This window comes from Diuraphis noxia, unplaced genomic scaffold, assembly GCF_037042655.1.
Source record: "Diuraphis noxia isolate RWA-SAM2 unplaced genomic scaffold, SU_Dnox_SAM2 contig0004, whole genome shotgun sequence".
Classification (NCBI taxonomy): Eukaryota; Metazoa; Arthropoda; class Insecta; order Hemiptera; family Aphididae; genus Diuraphis; species Diuraphis noxia.
Genome location: NW_028301714.1, coordinates 52,250,158 through 52,266,471, shown reverse-complemented (window position 1 = coordinate 52,266,471; position 16,314 = coordinate 52,250,158). Strand labels below are relative to the sequence as shown.

The 16,314-nt window shown below is 31.4% G+C and overlaps 1 protein-coding gene across 2 annotated transcripts in view; it reads left to right on the top strand.

The window, feature by feature from the left end:
- Positions 1–2,728: 2,728 nt before the first annotated feature.
- msi (RNA-binding protein musashi) overlaps positions 2,729–16,314 on the top strand; it is a 67,041-nt gene continuing 53,455 nt past the window's right edge. Inside the window, exon 1 of one of the 2 annotated variants that reach the window (XM_015513001.2) lies at positions 2,729–3,430. The gene's annotated coding sequence lies outside the window, so the exon portion shown is untranslated. The remainder of the gene's footprint in view (positions 3,431–16,314) is intronic. The other variant, XM_015513002.2, reaches the window with a different exon arrangement.

Here is a 16,314-nt window from a genome sequence, read left to right as displayed (position 1 = left end):
GAAATGTAACATTACTATCGAGGGCTTCTGATAAGCTATTTATTATATTTTAATTTGAAAGCGAGTTATGAGTATTTTAAAATTGTAAATTGTTTGAATATCTTGAAAAATATTAAAAATAAAATACATAGTCACGTTTTTTTTTTTTTTATAAGCATTTAAAGTTAAAATTTATTCAATTGAAAATTCTTTAGTTGTTTATAATTTATAAAACGTTTAAATTGTATAGCTAAGGATTAAAAATGTAAAACAAAGTTCCACGTACTCGTAAGTAGTTAATTCTGCTGCAAAAAAAATCTAAAAACTATACAAACACAGTTTCTTTTTATAGTTATTTTAAGTTCAAATTTGGATTAAAATTACATATTAAATAACCAAGAATAACAATTAGTCATATTGTTGTAATTTAAAAATATCATTCATGGGTACTCAAATAATTTCTAGAGTAGGTATAGGTATATACTTAATATTCTAATATTATAGTTAATGATACCTTCTTATGAATCACTGAGTGAATCGGGTATATAATGAATCTGATTTGATTAATTTGGAATTTCTTTTATAGGTAGGTACCTTTCTTTTTTTTTTTTTTTTGAAATAAAAACAATAAAATTAATATACATAATATAACATATTATCCTAGACTGACAAACCATCTCCACTCAGAATCGTTTTCCATATAAAATTATATTATATCATTGAATTCAAATTTAATATCATCCATTACAGTAAAGCACTTGTAACCTACTATACAGCAGAGATCCAGTTACCCGCTTATATATAAATATATATATATTAGTCATTCTAAATAAATTAGAAAAGTAACGATAAAATAATACGCTCGAAATTGGATCCTTCTATCATTAAACGCTTTTATTGAATAGTTCGTTTCAAAGGTTGAGAAGAGTTTTGTGGTCACTCTAACATTATGACTTTGAAAATTGTATCACATGTTATAGTAAAATATTAGTTATTTTTTGTATAACCTTGAATTCGTAATTTGCAACTTTTTAATCCCCTCCAACTCTAAAAACTTACAAACTCCTTAATTATTTGCATCACATTTTTCAAGTTAGAATGTCAAAGTTAACAAGTTTAAAGTCCAGATTTCCGCTAAACTACATGTATTTAGTATACCTATTATATAAAAGTAGGTACCTTTGTACATATTATATATTACTACGACAATATACTGTAACTGTAGAAGTGTAGACAGCCATAGCCTATATGTGTAATTTAGTAATTTCTAATATTAATGTAGGTACTACCAATATAATATCATGTACATCATAACTATTTAAGTAGGAGAGTTGTAACTAGACATTAACAAATAACAATTTTAAAATTTAAAATTTAAATACAAGTGTATAAGAAATTGGTTGAAGTACAATAATTGTATTTATCATCATCACGATAATCGTGCATGTGCAAAAATTATAGTAGTGAGTCGCGATGGACTTTACAATATTCAACAGTCCTGCGATCAGTGAACACGAATTATCTAAAATTATCTAGATTAGTAAGTTTATTTTAATTCAAATTGTCCTGCGCAATTCTCCTACTATAACCATAGTTTTATTAAGACCGTTGTCCGTTACTATAGCTATTAAGAATGTCTAGTATGAGCTGCCACACAAACATTTATTGAAATAATGCAAATTACAATCAAAACCTTCAATTAATGAAAATTAAAAATAATTATATTTTAACGTATTATAATATTATCCGATAATCGATGTAGGTAGATAAAAATTATATCAATATAGATATAAAAAAAATAGTATTCGAGATTAACGTATTATTGTAGCTACGCACACGTACAATTTGTACATTATGTATTGTAGCGTCGATGTATTCATTTATTTTATTTAAAATTACATTATTACAGTATGAGAAAGCGCATTGTGATATGTATGTAAAATAGGTACTGCAAGATAATAGTATAATACATTATAATATACAAAATACTATTATAGTAGTTAGGTACGTCTTATTGTATGATATTTCGATAATGGTAAATGTATTTTCGGAAGTATAATATAGTGAGCAACTTTTTATTTGGAAGCACTATGGAATACATTTTGTTTAAAATATCATTTTTTCCAATAAAATGTTTGAAAAATAAACTTGAATATGCACGGAATGCAATTTAAGTAAAAATGATAACCATAAGAGACAATTCGAGAGACTGCAAACTCAAAAATATCATTGGATTCTAGTGTAACCTGTACGAGTCGCGTTGACTACGACGACGACGACACCGTTCGACGAATCGTATTATGATGCGAAACTACGGCGAAGGAGTCTCAAAAATGTGCAGAGCGGTCGAAAATCACAAGCGGCCGATGGGACGTTTTGCAGTGGATGGGGAGGAGAAAAATAAATAAATAAGACTCGCACGCCGAAACGAAAACATCGCATCGCCACAGCCGCCGTTGCACAAGCGCCGTGGACGCGTCTCTCGCGAGCCTCCGCCGCGCCGCCTCCGACGTTACCCTCTCATCATAACCGATCCTGCCACCCCTCCACCCCGCGTTGTCGTCGTTGCAGCCGTCTTCGCCCTTCGGCAGCGGCCTCACCACCGCCGCCGAATACAAAAGAATAGAACGCCGGCCACGCACGCACGCACCGGTGCGCGCCCGTACCACATGTGAACTCGACGGCGGCGACGACGAATCACTGTGGTCGGCAAGAACGAACGACGCGGCGCAGTGCATTTCGTACCACCACCGAACGACGGTCGACGGCGGCACGCACTCACAAAAACCAGTACACACGACGGACCACGCTCCACGCGCGTCACTCCGTCGTTCTCGCTCGCTCTTGCTCACCGCGCTCTCCATCGTCCTTCTCTCTCGCCGCGCGCCGTCGCGACGTACGACTGCTGCTGCAGCTGCTATATACAAAAGACAGAGAGCGCGCGTGCGCACCGCTACACACGGGCACACAGACGAACGTTTCGCGGCCCGTCGGTCGTCGCACAAACCCCTTCAGCGTTCAGTGTCTCACGTGCTCCGCATACGTTCGGTGGTCGTTCGCTCTTGTTCGCACATTATACTACATTTTAGTACACCGCCTGCACAACCACCAAACATAATAACACAACGTTATTGTTATACCCACCATAATAATATTGTGTTTATACCGCGGTATATTATTGTTTTATAATACATGTACTCGCGTTCGTTTTCGGCTATAAATCCGATAGGCCACAAATTAAAGAAATTTTGCTGAAATTAAAAAAAAAAATCTACTTATAGCAGATTTCAAGTGTTGAGGGATAATATTATTATTATACTAATATATTACGATATCGTTACCGCCGTCTTCATCTCAGATATTTCACCCCCGATCAGCCGACTCGCGTTCATGACCAAGGTCGTCTGCGTTTGCTGCTGAAACCGTTTTCGCGGTCTTAAGATTTTTTAGGGTGAGTATAATAAGCTCTATTCTATAATATATACATAATAAGTTTGTATAATTAAAAACATTGTCGTTGTTGAAACGTATGAAAATATTATTTGTTTACTCCAACGAATTGATCACGTACCATTGCACATTGCACAGGTAGTAGGTACTAAACTTCGATAACTGCATCGTGAGTTTTCGTAATGTCGTAAAGGGTTTTATTCAATTTAGTAGATATGTACGCCATCCGGCTGTGTGATGGCCTCCTACCGGCTTGTTGTCACGGCGACCGGATACGCGCGCGAATTGCTATTGCAGTGGTAGTCTAGTATTTGGGAGTTGCGAATTTTGATAGGTATATTCGCCTGTACACAATTCTAGAGGATTTGTGCACTTCTCCCCACCTTTAATCGACGAGAAACTGTCCGTTGTGTTCAATAACTTGATGAAAATCCAAAAAATAAAACGAAACAAAGGCAATAGCATTCTGAGTACTACATCCATATGACGTCGGACAACAATAAAACGCCGAAAATATTATATTCATGCGGTCTTTGTCGAAGCACAGTCCACGGGGTTCTTTTTTTCTCACCGACCCTCACCCTCTCGTTGTCGACCCTCGTGGTAGGTAAAACTGCACCCTAAAGTGGCGGCAATACAATACGTATTCCAACATGTTTTATATATTTTGTTTACATGGTGTGCGAATTAATCAGCCAAAATACTAAATATCTATAATAATATTATACGTCGTGTTTCGAAAGCAATCGGTTATAAAATCACGTAAAATCGCTACCAACATACACAGACTATAAATTTCCATCGAAATTCAACAATGTTATTGTATCTTATACGAAGAAACAGTTTAATCTCTTATTTTTATATTTGTATACATCACAGTAACTAGTTATATGTAATATATAATAACTATAATTTTCGATAATTTATAATACAGCTGATTATAATAACTAATTATATTATTATTGTTTATTTAAGACTAAAAAATGTATAGGTACCTACTACCTACAGGTAAACTCTTGAGTTTTGAAGTAATGTTATTAATAATTTACTCCTATTTAATACTGCAGCGTGTACGTGTATTTCACAATAATTATAAATAATATTTTGTAATATTTTAAAACTAGAGCCCATGTGTATAGCCCAGTCTGTATAAAATATTTGTCTTCTCGACGCGCAACACATTCTAACCATTGTAAGATTTTTCTATCTTCGGGTATTACTTTTCATGTACCCTTGTCATTATGTCTCTAGTTGGAATATAAGCATAGAATTTATGCTGAATATGTTTAGGGTTTTCTATGAATTTCATCGTGTCGTCCATGTTGAAACTTATCGAAATCCGGCGAAGGAGACTTGAAAATATGTATTTAATATAAAATCTCGTATAAAATTAATTTATACAGTTCGTCTATTGAAACGCATGCTGTAAATATTATTGTGAAATTGCCATAATATGTCCGTTAATAAAATAAAAACGACATGCGTCGATGGGCCCTGCGTTCTCGTCGGCCCGGTGGTGGTGATGTGGTTGGTAGTCCTTGGTGGGGGTGGTAGTGGTGGTGGTGTGATGTCGGACGCAGCAGCCGGCCGGTTAGACACGACGACCGGTCGTCCTTCACAGTAGTTCACCCGGTCGTATTCGTTCGGCTCTCTCTGTATACAAAGTAGTGTTTTGGTACTATTAGCTACCACTCTGTATATTAGGCTATATGGCGTGTGTTATGATAAAATGTAATACTAACTGTGTGACATAATAATGCACGTATGCTGCTGTAGGTAGGTATGTATACAATAGGTGACCGACACACTGAACGTTTGGGTAGTGGGGAGGGCTATACAACGTGCAGATTATTTTTCGGGAAGTTCTCCGACTTCAGATGATGAAGAGCAGAGGGCGTATAGATCGCCGTCGTGTGTGTTACGTAAATTCTAGAATAATATATATATATTTAATATAATTTGACTGTGATTTACCGTTTCGTGTAAGCTGCGTGGTGAATATAAAAATGCAAAACAGGGGTTAAAGCGTGTGTATTCGGAAATGGGTGTGTGAAGGGGAGGGGTAAGAACGAAGAAGAGAAAAAAACATTCTCAAAATATCCTCGTGGTGGCTTTTTGCTCCCTCTACATCACAGCGACGACCGACATACGTAGGTACCTATACATTATAATATACCACCCACGTTTCCACACACAACTTCGTCATTTTATGAGGTGCGGTGGGGGTTATATATTGTGGCTGAAGAGGGAGCCACTTGGAAATTCCGACGTTGACTTTTACAACCCGAAGTAATTTGAATAGGTCGTTGAACAAAAGCGAACCACCATGGTTGCCGCCGTCAAAGCCATCGTCACACTTTTATATCTTATAGTACACTTGTGCTTGCAATTTAATTCGAGACGACGACTATGTCGAATAAGATATACGAAAGCAATCGAATGTTGCGATTAAACGTGTTGTAACTCGCCGAGACGAGGTTCAATAGGCATACGGTATATTATTCATAATACATGCAGATACTCGCAATCTTAAAACTGCAGTGTAAGTAGGTAGGTACTAGTTTTTAATTTTACCTATTTACCTTCTGTTAGTATTCAAATTTTAAATCCCATGGCGATTACATGATATCTTAGTACAGGATATGTCCAAATATTAATTGACATCATTATTCAGTACGCCTATCAATTCAACATAATATAGTTTATTTTATTAAGATGTGTTTACAAAAAAAAAAAAAAAAACGAATTTATTTTTAATACACGATAGCACGATAGCATTATTGATAAATTACGTACCTATGCATACACTACTAAAATATTATATAGTTATATAAATGTAGGTACAAATATACCCACTTTACGTAAGACTAATAAGTTATAATAGTTGTATATTTTTTTAAAATTATTATTGCAGTAATGTGTAAATTAGTTATAGGTAATTTAGTTAAAAATATAGATATTGTAGATTCTGTAATAAATAATAATAAAATTATGAAAATCTGGTATTTTACGACGTTACTTGTAAAAAGGTCAATACCGAGGTCAATACCTAATACATTCGAAATATTATTTTTTAAATTTCCTTTATTAAAAGAACAGAGTAGTCTCCTATAACTACGTATGCGTGTCAGAAGCATCCGGTGAACAAATTTTCATCACCCCCCTTTGCAAGTGGCGTAGCCAGGATTTCTACAAGGGGGGGGGGAATTAAATATATAACAGAGGTATTCAAACTTTTTCAACACGCGGCTCCTTTAGGTGTTCACAATATTTTTACGGCTCCCAAATTATTATGAAAAAATTGAAACAACACATCACGGATACAATATGGGAAATATGTTATATGGGTGATAATAACAGTGACTTTAGCACTAGAAATTAAACTTCAAATGGTGGGATAGTAAGGTGTGTCGTTTTCATTTCCATAATGATTGCAAATAATAATGTTGGTTTTCGGTGCTTTTATGCGGCTCTCTTTGCAAACTCTCGCGACGCCCCTGGGAGCCGCGACGCACAGTTTGAATACCTCTGATATACAGGGTGATTCGTTTATCAAACAACACTCATTATTTATAAAAGTATTGACTTTTTTCAAAATATTGTTTTACATAGTTTCAAGATGTTAAAAAACCAACGCTTTTATTAAAAAATTATATTTTTAAATATTTTTTATCCTTATCATTTTTTAAGTTTTTTACTTTTTTGAATGGCAACATAGTTTTTTAATTTCATATTCCAAAGCAGAATATTTTTCTAAAAATTTTGATACATAAAAATCGAATTTAGGACTAGTAGTTTATGAGTTATAAGTATTTAAAGTTTAGACAAGCGGAGTAGTGGACAAACATTTTGCGGGGTAACCCCGTACCACTCCACTCTGCCAATCTAAACTTTAAATACCTATAACTCATAAACTACTAGCGCTAAATTCAAAATTTTAACGTAATAATTAATTAAAAAAATAGCTTTATTAAATTATGAAATTTGAAGTATAGGTTACCATTTGAAAATCAAAAGTTGATGGTGGTGTATATAATAAATATAAGGGTGAAAAATATAAAAATAATAAACAATTCAAGAAGAGTGTAAATCTACAATTTTGAAAAAAAAAAAAATTGAAAAAAGTCAATACTTTTTTAAATAATGAGTGTTGTTTGATAAAAGAATCACCCTGTATAACATTCAAATAACAGTGTTTTTAATTTTCCAAATAATGATAATGACACGCTTATCAATCCAGGGTTTTTTGATAAACAATAAATATTAGGTACATTTTTTTAAATTTTAACTCCAAACCGGTACATAGGTAGTCAAAATTAATAAATGTACGATTATTTTTTATATATTAAATGATACGGCTCATGGAGGGTCCCTGTGCCCCCTTCCCTGACTACGCCACTTCCCCCACCCCAAAAATAGTAAATTATCTAAAAATATACGTTATTTTTAAAATCGTTTTTATACATGCATCTAACCGAGTATGTTTAAGTAAAACTATTTTTATTAAATATTTATTATATATAAACCATTATAGTATACACATAATATAAAATAAAAAATTATATGTTTTATATACTTTTGGCCCACTTAAGGATTTTTATATTTTATTTATGGCCATTGGATAAAAAAGTTTGAAGAACCCTGTTCTTAACTCTATACATAATTGGAAAGACCTTAAAAATAATAAATTCCTATTCATACAATATTCATATTTTTCGAATTCTACTCCATTTATATTTTTAATCAACCGAATAAATATTAGGTATATTAGGTAGTAAACCTTTAATGATTCACGTTTAATTTCATTATTTCCCTGCAACTTAATATTTATTTAATGTTCTTTTTAATTTATTTAATATAATATATTTATATTATATTTACTAAATAATTGTAAAATATAGAGGACATTAAGATAATATTATGATGCTTACATAAATATTTATTATCAGTGTGTCTCAAACTAAAACTCATAAAAATATATAAATCTGTGCGTGTAATAATTAATTTGTTTGATTTTCGGTCAGGATGCATACCAGACTAAACCACAGTAGGAACTAATGTTGTTACACACATAATAATATATTATCCACTGACTCCTTTTGTACATTTATTTATTTCTGGTAATTTTCGCAGTTATTATTTAGTTTGCATGGTAACACATTAAACCATCGCCTAAACTAGTATAGAGTAGCTTATGTTTAAGGGTGAGGGTACATGATCTTGTCATCGGGCCAGAGAACAGTACATGTAATATACCATTTATATATATATATATATATATATATATATATTTATATATAAGTACTTCGTTATGCTAATGGGCTTACAAAATAGGCAACCCAATAATTACACCTCGCCGCTGGTTCGGTAAATTGCCAGATAGCTGTTCTGCCAAATGCCACTTTAATAAACGCTGCTGCAGTAATAGTCGTCAGTAGGTAGTACTCATCACGTAGTGCATTATTGGAGATAATATTATTATTATTATTATTATTATTATTTTAGACAAGTACATGTTGCTATTTTCCGTAAAAATTGAAAATCAAGTATCTGTAACGGGTACATTGCTCTTGCGATGAAAAAGGCTTCATCATTGCAAAAAAATATGTTAGCGTTTATTATGACGTGTACATAATCTATGAAACCAGTACTGAACTACTTTTGATGATAGACGTCGAGAATGTGGTTGTTTGAACATAACGTCATAACGCTGCAGACGAAACGAAAGGGATAGGTACCTACTTTATTTTAATTTTATGTTTTTACTTTCACTCCTAGGTACGTGAAATGTGAGTGAATTGCAGTGTCTGTGCGTAAAAAATATAATACACTCACGTTCGTATATAGGTAATTTCTATTGAAATTTTAAATACAGGGAAAATGTGTTAGGAGAAAAGTATATTATGACTTCATTAAAAAATGGTACCTGTATAATGTATTTTATATACTGTATGTTCCAAACAGTTATTATTATTTTTAAACGATACATCTGTCACTTGTGCAACAATATGTATGTAGTTCTGTACTTATTTTATTTTCATCCGTATTTGTTTAAATATTAAATGTTTAATGTTTTATAAAAAATCGTTAGTTAAATATTTTTTATTAGCATATTATAATCTGAATTCTGAATTCGTGGTGGATTAAGAACGCGGTACATTTCAACAAAACGCGCCGTAAAATTACGGTTAAAATGTCACGTGGTAAAAAAACGCCCGTGTGTTCCCAGCCTACGTACCCATAATGCCGTGTCCTACGTAAATCCGACCAGTGCGAAAAACAAAACATCTTGTGCGAGTATAGTTGTATGTCGCCGCACTGCGGCGGAACAGCATGGTCAGAATATAATTCGTTTGCACTCGCCCCGGATTTATGTAGGGCACAGCGGTAAGGTATAACATGGAAAATTTTATTCTGTTTTCTTAGTTTTAATAGTACAGTTTTGGTATAATATTATTTCTGCAATCTTAATATTGTTATTGCAACTATAATATTATAAAATCCCAATAGTATTGATTTAAAAAAATATATTTTAAGTTATAGGATGGTTTAATACCAAATATTTTTGTTTACATCAAGACAATTTTTTTTATGTTTATTGAAGACAATGAATGTTACTTTTGAACAGTACGGTTTCAATATCTAATATTTATCACATATATATTATTCAATAGTAATATGAAAGGTACACATTTGGAAAACGTTTTGAAGAACCTATTCAATGAGTAAGTTCATATAGTGTGACAAAATATATATTTTTTTAATACGCTAAAATAACTACAGTTGTAGAAACCAATAGTCACATTCCCATCGGGCACATAGAACCAGTATAAGAAAAATAATTTGTTGAGCGACAAATGGCTGACCTTTGTTAAAAATAGAAATTGGCTAGTTTTTCCAAAATTTGGAACATCCTATTGTTTTGAAAAACAATAACCTGAGATTTATTTTGTTTTAATACTCTAACCATAATTCATGGTTATTTTATTTTTGGCTTTCGATTTAATTAAATTTAACACATTTTTATTCGAAAGTTAATTGTTTATAAATAATAAATTACAGACATACTTTTATAATAACTAAACATTTGAAAATTTAATTTATATAATAATAGCTTTTCAATTTAAAGTTATAAGCCCGAGTCCATTAAATTCAGTTCACTCGGATAGGTATGGATTGGGAGGAAAATTTCCGGTTCGGCTTTGGTTGTGAATTTCATAATATTTATGGATATCAGAAAAAATATTCAGTATAAAGGAACTCAACTGTAAATTTATATATTTTTGGTGTTATACGTCGCATAAAATGTTGGTAATATATAAGTATACTTTATTTAAAAATAATGGTATTGTGTACTGCATAGAATTTATAAATCGAAAGTTTTACATTTGCATAATTTCATAATTTGCATAATTCTTAATTAATTTATACATTATGTATTGTAATTTGTAAGTACCTATATTAATAACTGTGCTTGTAATTGATGAGTTAATAAGTTTATACAATTAATATTGTAGTTAATATCGATTATTGTTAAATATAAAATTCATTTAAATTTATTTCCCCCTCAGTATAGTGATAACTCTTAAAAAATCAGTGTCCATTTTTAAGTTAATTTTGTTTGTGATACTCGCACATTGTATTTTTTCTTTAACTACTAGATCTGCTTGATATTTTTCTCACTAAAATTCAATTCATAATATTTTTAAGTAACAAAACATGTAATTTAATTCATAAAAACGATAAGTGGATAAATTAATTAATGTATTTCCGATACTTCATGAAAAAACTTTTGTTTTTGTTTGTACTTTTAGTGATGTACTGTTCTTAATTTAAAATAAAATCATACGGAAATACCATGGTTCACAAGACTGACGAGTGATGACACTTTAATGTTGTATTCTGGTATTTATATATTATAGCCTGGTCGAGTTATTTTCGACGTACATTTAACGTTCGTTCCATTGATTCTTTTTAGATATAAAATAAATAGGAAAAGTGGAAAGAATAATGTAATAACACATTGTTGGGTACTGAAACTTCTAGCGGGTTAACCTTATTGAATCGTCACGATCTTGTGGACGTTGTGGTATAGTTGTGAGGGGAGTAGTAGGGAAAGAGAACAATAACGAGGCCAAGTAAAGCGACTAGTGTTATCCAATGAAAACGGTACATGTATATTTTTCTCTTTCTTCTTCATCTCAGACTTCTCCTATTTTTTCGTAACAAGGACAACTAAAAGAAGATTTAATTTGGCGCAAAATTATGGACCCAGTATAAATTATCCATCTTTCAAGCACCACCTTCCCAGAAGATATTCTACAGCTGCGTTTAATTAGGTGTTGTATTATATAAAATAGGTTTACTATATAGATATGAAAAACAATTTTACTAAAAGAGTATCAGTATCAGTACTCATACAAATTACCTGGTTATGTTTTTGTTTTTATTTATTTCATTATTTTTTTAGTTAAATCTCAAAATTGTGTAAAGTAAACGATATTTATTTAATAATAAACCCAAACAGTGTACCCTGCCCGGGAAATGCCGCGTTAACATTTTTTTTTACCCTTGCTGGTAAATAATCTATAAAATATATCTCTAGTTGTGTAGTTTTTCTTTAAATAATTAATCTTCACCTTTCGATATAAAATAATAATATGCAATGTTTGTGAAGCGTTAGCAGAATACAGTGACCTATATTAAAACTGAACAGATGCTTCTAATGCATAATAATATTGAAACATTTCCTAAAAAATATCGCATTTAAAATTGTATTTGGTATACGCTTCAATTTCCAGTAATTATTTCTCACTTTTCAATTTGATAAATTATTTGAGTATTTGACTCGTTATAAACGCTAGATAGGTACAATATTAAAAAATATAATTTGATTTAATTTGAAATATCTTTCATAATAATTTTTTTTTTTATTTCTTTATGGTTTCATTTAATTTTAATGTATTTGTATTGTATAAATGGTATTCCGTGTTATAACGAAAAAAATATTAATAAAACAACCTAATTTATTATTGTTATTATTCTAAATTCTTCATCTTATTTTATTATGAATTCGAACTTGGTGCGCAAATATGATTACTTTTTGGTTACATTTAATATAGCTACATATAATTTATGTCTTAACCGAATGGTATGTACCTGCGTGCGTAGGTAAAATCGATTTCCGGAGTGATATGTGTCTTCGCTTGTGATCCCGTGTATGCATTTTCGTCCGTTATCCGGACAACATAAAATATATGCCAAGGGGACAGATGGTTAGCAGACGGCGTGGAAGAGACGCGTGCCGGTTTCTCTGTCGACCACTCTCTTTTTTTCTCTTTCTAATTTTTTTGTTTCCTCACCACCTGGCTCCTTTCCACGCTAACCCGAACAGATGTCCCTAGCATAACGCTAGCAGATCTACCAACCCCTGGAATATTCTGCAGCATGAAGTATTAGGTCTATAAATTCTTAATGATTTCACCAACCGCGTGTAGCTGTCCCCGACTAGTACGTCTCTTGAATAATAAAACCATAATAATGTAATAATATATTTATCACGGGTCCAAACTTCAAATGCGAAAATTATGAATGAAAATATGGTTTAATGGCGTATGCCAAAAACACAGCCGATTTCTATTGAAATAATATATATATTATTTAATTTGCTTAATGTCTACCTCTTCGATACCTAGTTATTTAATAAGGATATTACAATATTTGTGAGTGTTTGCATATACGTCGTCGTATTTATTCTTTTCCGACGCAAAAGCGGAGACCAATAAATATTTACTGATACCTATATCGTTGTGTATATTCTATGGGTATATTAAAACCTATATGTGTGTAGCTATTCGATTTTCCTTCACCCTTACAAATCGTATTTTTTCCCGTTTGATAATTAATTATTGTTCGACCGAATATTGCAAGTGTATTATGCGCACTTTTTAGCGATCATAACGTTTTTTGTGTAAACACATCTGTGTTAATTAAGTATTTTCCAGCTTGATTTCATCTATCATCTCTATAGCGTGATTTATATTTATTAGTTTATAATCATTTAGTATTGTATATTTGTATCACCATCGTCGTCATTGGAGCTACACTTTAATATTTTCAAGAAACATCCAATCATTTTTTAAAATAACATACGCACCTATGCCATATATATTATAATTTATAATGTTTGTCGATTGAAAGGTAGTTTTATTCCAGTACTGTATGCAGATATGCAATCCAATCACATAGCGCATAATACATTAGAAAAAAAAAACTACAAACCATGGTAAATTCCATAATTTCTATAAGTATCCAATTATTTGGCCATTAGCTTGCGGAAAATGGTTCCATAATAGTTTAAATATGATAATAATATTATAATATAATAAGTACTTACAACAATACAATTTTACGACGAGGATGCTCTTTGTACCGTTTACCTGGTTATCCTAAAAAATTTTGAAGATGTCATAATATTATAATATACGTACGAGTATTATGGTGGGTAGCGCAAAGGAATTTGATCAGTTTGATTCAAGTTGTTTATTTGTTTTTTGTCAATAACGAGCTCATATAACCTCTGTATGTTTTAAAAACTATTAGTTTTGATAGAGGTGGTTTATAGGTGCATTGGAGAAAAAAAATCCAAGCATATAATGACGGCGCTGAAAAAACATAGATCGTAAACGTTTGGTTTATAATGTTTTAAGCATTTTTTGACGTTTTTTATTCCCAAACGAGTTCCAGATGTTACTCAGAAATTGTCTTTTGTTGTCGGTCTACATTTTTCAGCTGAACATTGATTGGTTAATGCTAATATCAGGAAAAGAATACATTTAAGTGAAATATTCGTGCATTATAAAACTTGTAAGAACGTGATAGGTTAGATTTTTAGATGAACAATATATATTTTATAGTTAAAAAGAATCAATTTTAGACATAGGTGATTTAACATAAGATTATATTAATATGCTATTCTAATATATCTTCGTAACTCAATAAATAAACAATTAATAAATACAGATTTTGAATAAAGTGATAGCGTATACGTTAGGTAATTAAGTTGAAACTTTTCAAAATGCGTACTTCCTAATTATTTTATTAATTATAGACTCTACAGAATTGTTTCTATGATTATAAACCATTATGATTGTATTTACTTTAAAGAAGTTGAAAAATATAATATTTCATTATATAAGTGTATTTATCACACCCAACAGCAACCGGTAAAAATAATTAGGCGAAAAACACATAATGTCAGTTCTAAATATATTAAACACTGAACGCCTAAGGTTAAGACTTCAAAGAATATTACATTTTGACTAGGTGTGTTTGAAAAGTTCTTTTAAAACAGGAATTAGTTTACATTTATCTTGTTATTAAATGGATTAAATAGTTTCTCGTTCCTGGCTTGAAAAAGGAATTGGTTCTTTTCCTCGTTCCTAAATAAAGAACATTTATCGTTCTTTAACTATTTTAATATCGTATTATATTGTATTAATCTGATTACAACTGTAGGTAGTAATAAATTACTTAATTAGGTAGTTGTTTTGTTTTTTAAATGTTTAATTTGTTTATTTCATACAACTTAAGACCGAAAAGTCCACCATGACTAATTTGATATTTTTTAAATAGAGTCAATATTTCGTATATTGTCATATTATATAGGTATAATTATATAGCTCGTTGCAATATTGGATAAATTTCTGAAAAAAAAAAAATGTATAAAAACTGTGCCCTAAAAATTGATTAAATTCCTTATATTTAGAATAAATTAACAAAAAAAGAAACTAATAAAATCGTTGATGTTCCTCTCAAAAATTAACAAGATTTTAATATGTTCTTTCTCACGAAAAAGGAACTATGTTCCCGTTAAGTTACTGAAAATTGAAAGAAATAATTGGAACTAATTCCTTTAAACGCGTTGATTCCAATCACTCTATTTAGTCTACTACGGTCTTGAGGGTGGATTCTGTGAACAGTAAATATTTTAGGTTGTCAAACGTATCAATACAATGATTTAATTTTAAAAAATTCAGTCTAAGTTACCTAAATACCTTATTTTTTATTTTCGTTCTTTTCGCTCGATTTTCATTAGACTAAAAGAATCCCAACATTTTATTATGTTATATGATTTATTGGAATGGTTTTTGATTTTTTTTTTTATCGTTTATTTATTTTGCATCGTTATTATGCATTACTACATTGTCGTTGTCGTACGCGCCACGCACGCTGCAATTTGCAGATGGCTGAAACCTATGATGGCCGAGCTCCAAAAAACATAAAAATGAAATCATAAAGACAGAACGCACGTAACCCCTTTTTTCTCTTATTTTTTTTTTTATCTATCTCGATAAGCATCTCCACGTACCACCGGCCCGCCGCCGACCGTTCCACTGCGTAAACAGTGCGTGACGCTCACTACAGCTGAAAACGTTTCCCGTTCGCGCTCCATTTCATCGACCAAACCGTCTTCGTGACTTTTGGCTTGTGTCTTGTGTGATATGTTTTTGGAATTGGTTTTTAGAGTATAAAAAAAAAAAATGAATAACACGTTATTTAATGAAATAGCTATTAGGTACATTGTTTTGAATCTCATTCGAAGTCACGTGGCAGAGAGAACCACGGCGGCGGTAGTAGCATCGGTGGTACCTATATGAATAAGAAAAAAAACGATCCGTTAGAAAGTAGCCAATATATTTTTTTTATGTTGATCTTATATTAGCTTATTTGTCGAAAACAGATAAAATTTTGAACGTTCACTTTGACTGTATTATTTTATTTTAGCTGGTTCCTATATAAAATATTATACAAACTAATATAATAATATAATTTTATCTTGTGTATAGCCAAATAGTCATACATATATATACTATAACTGTACAT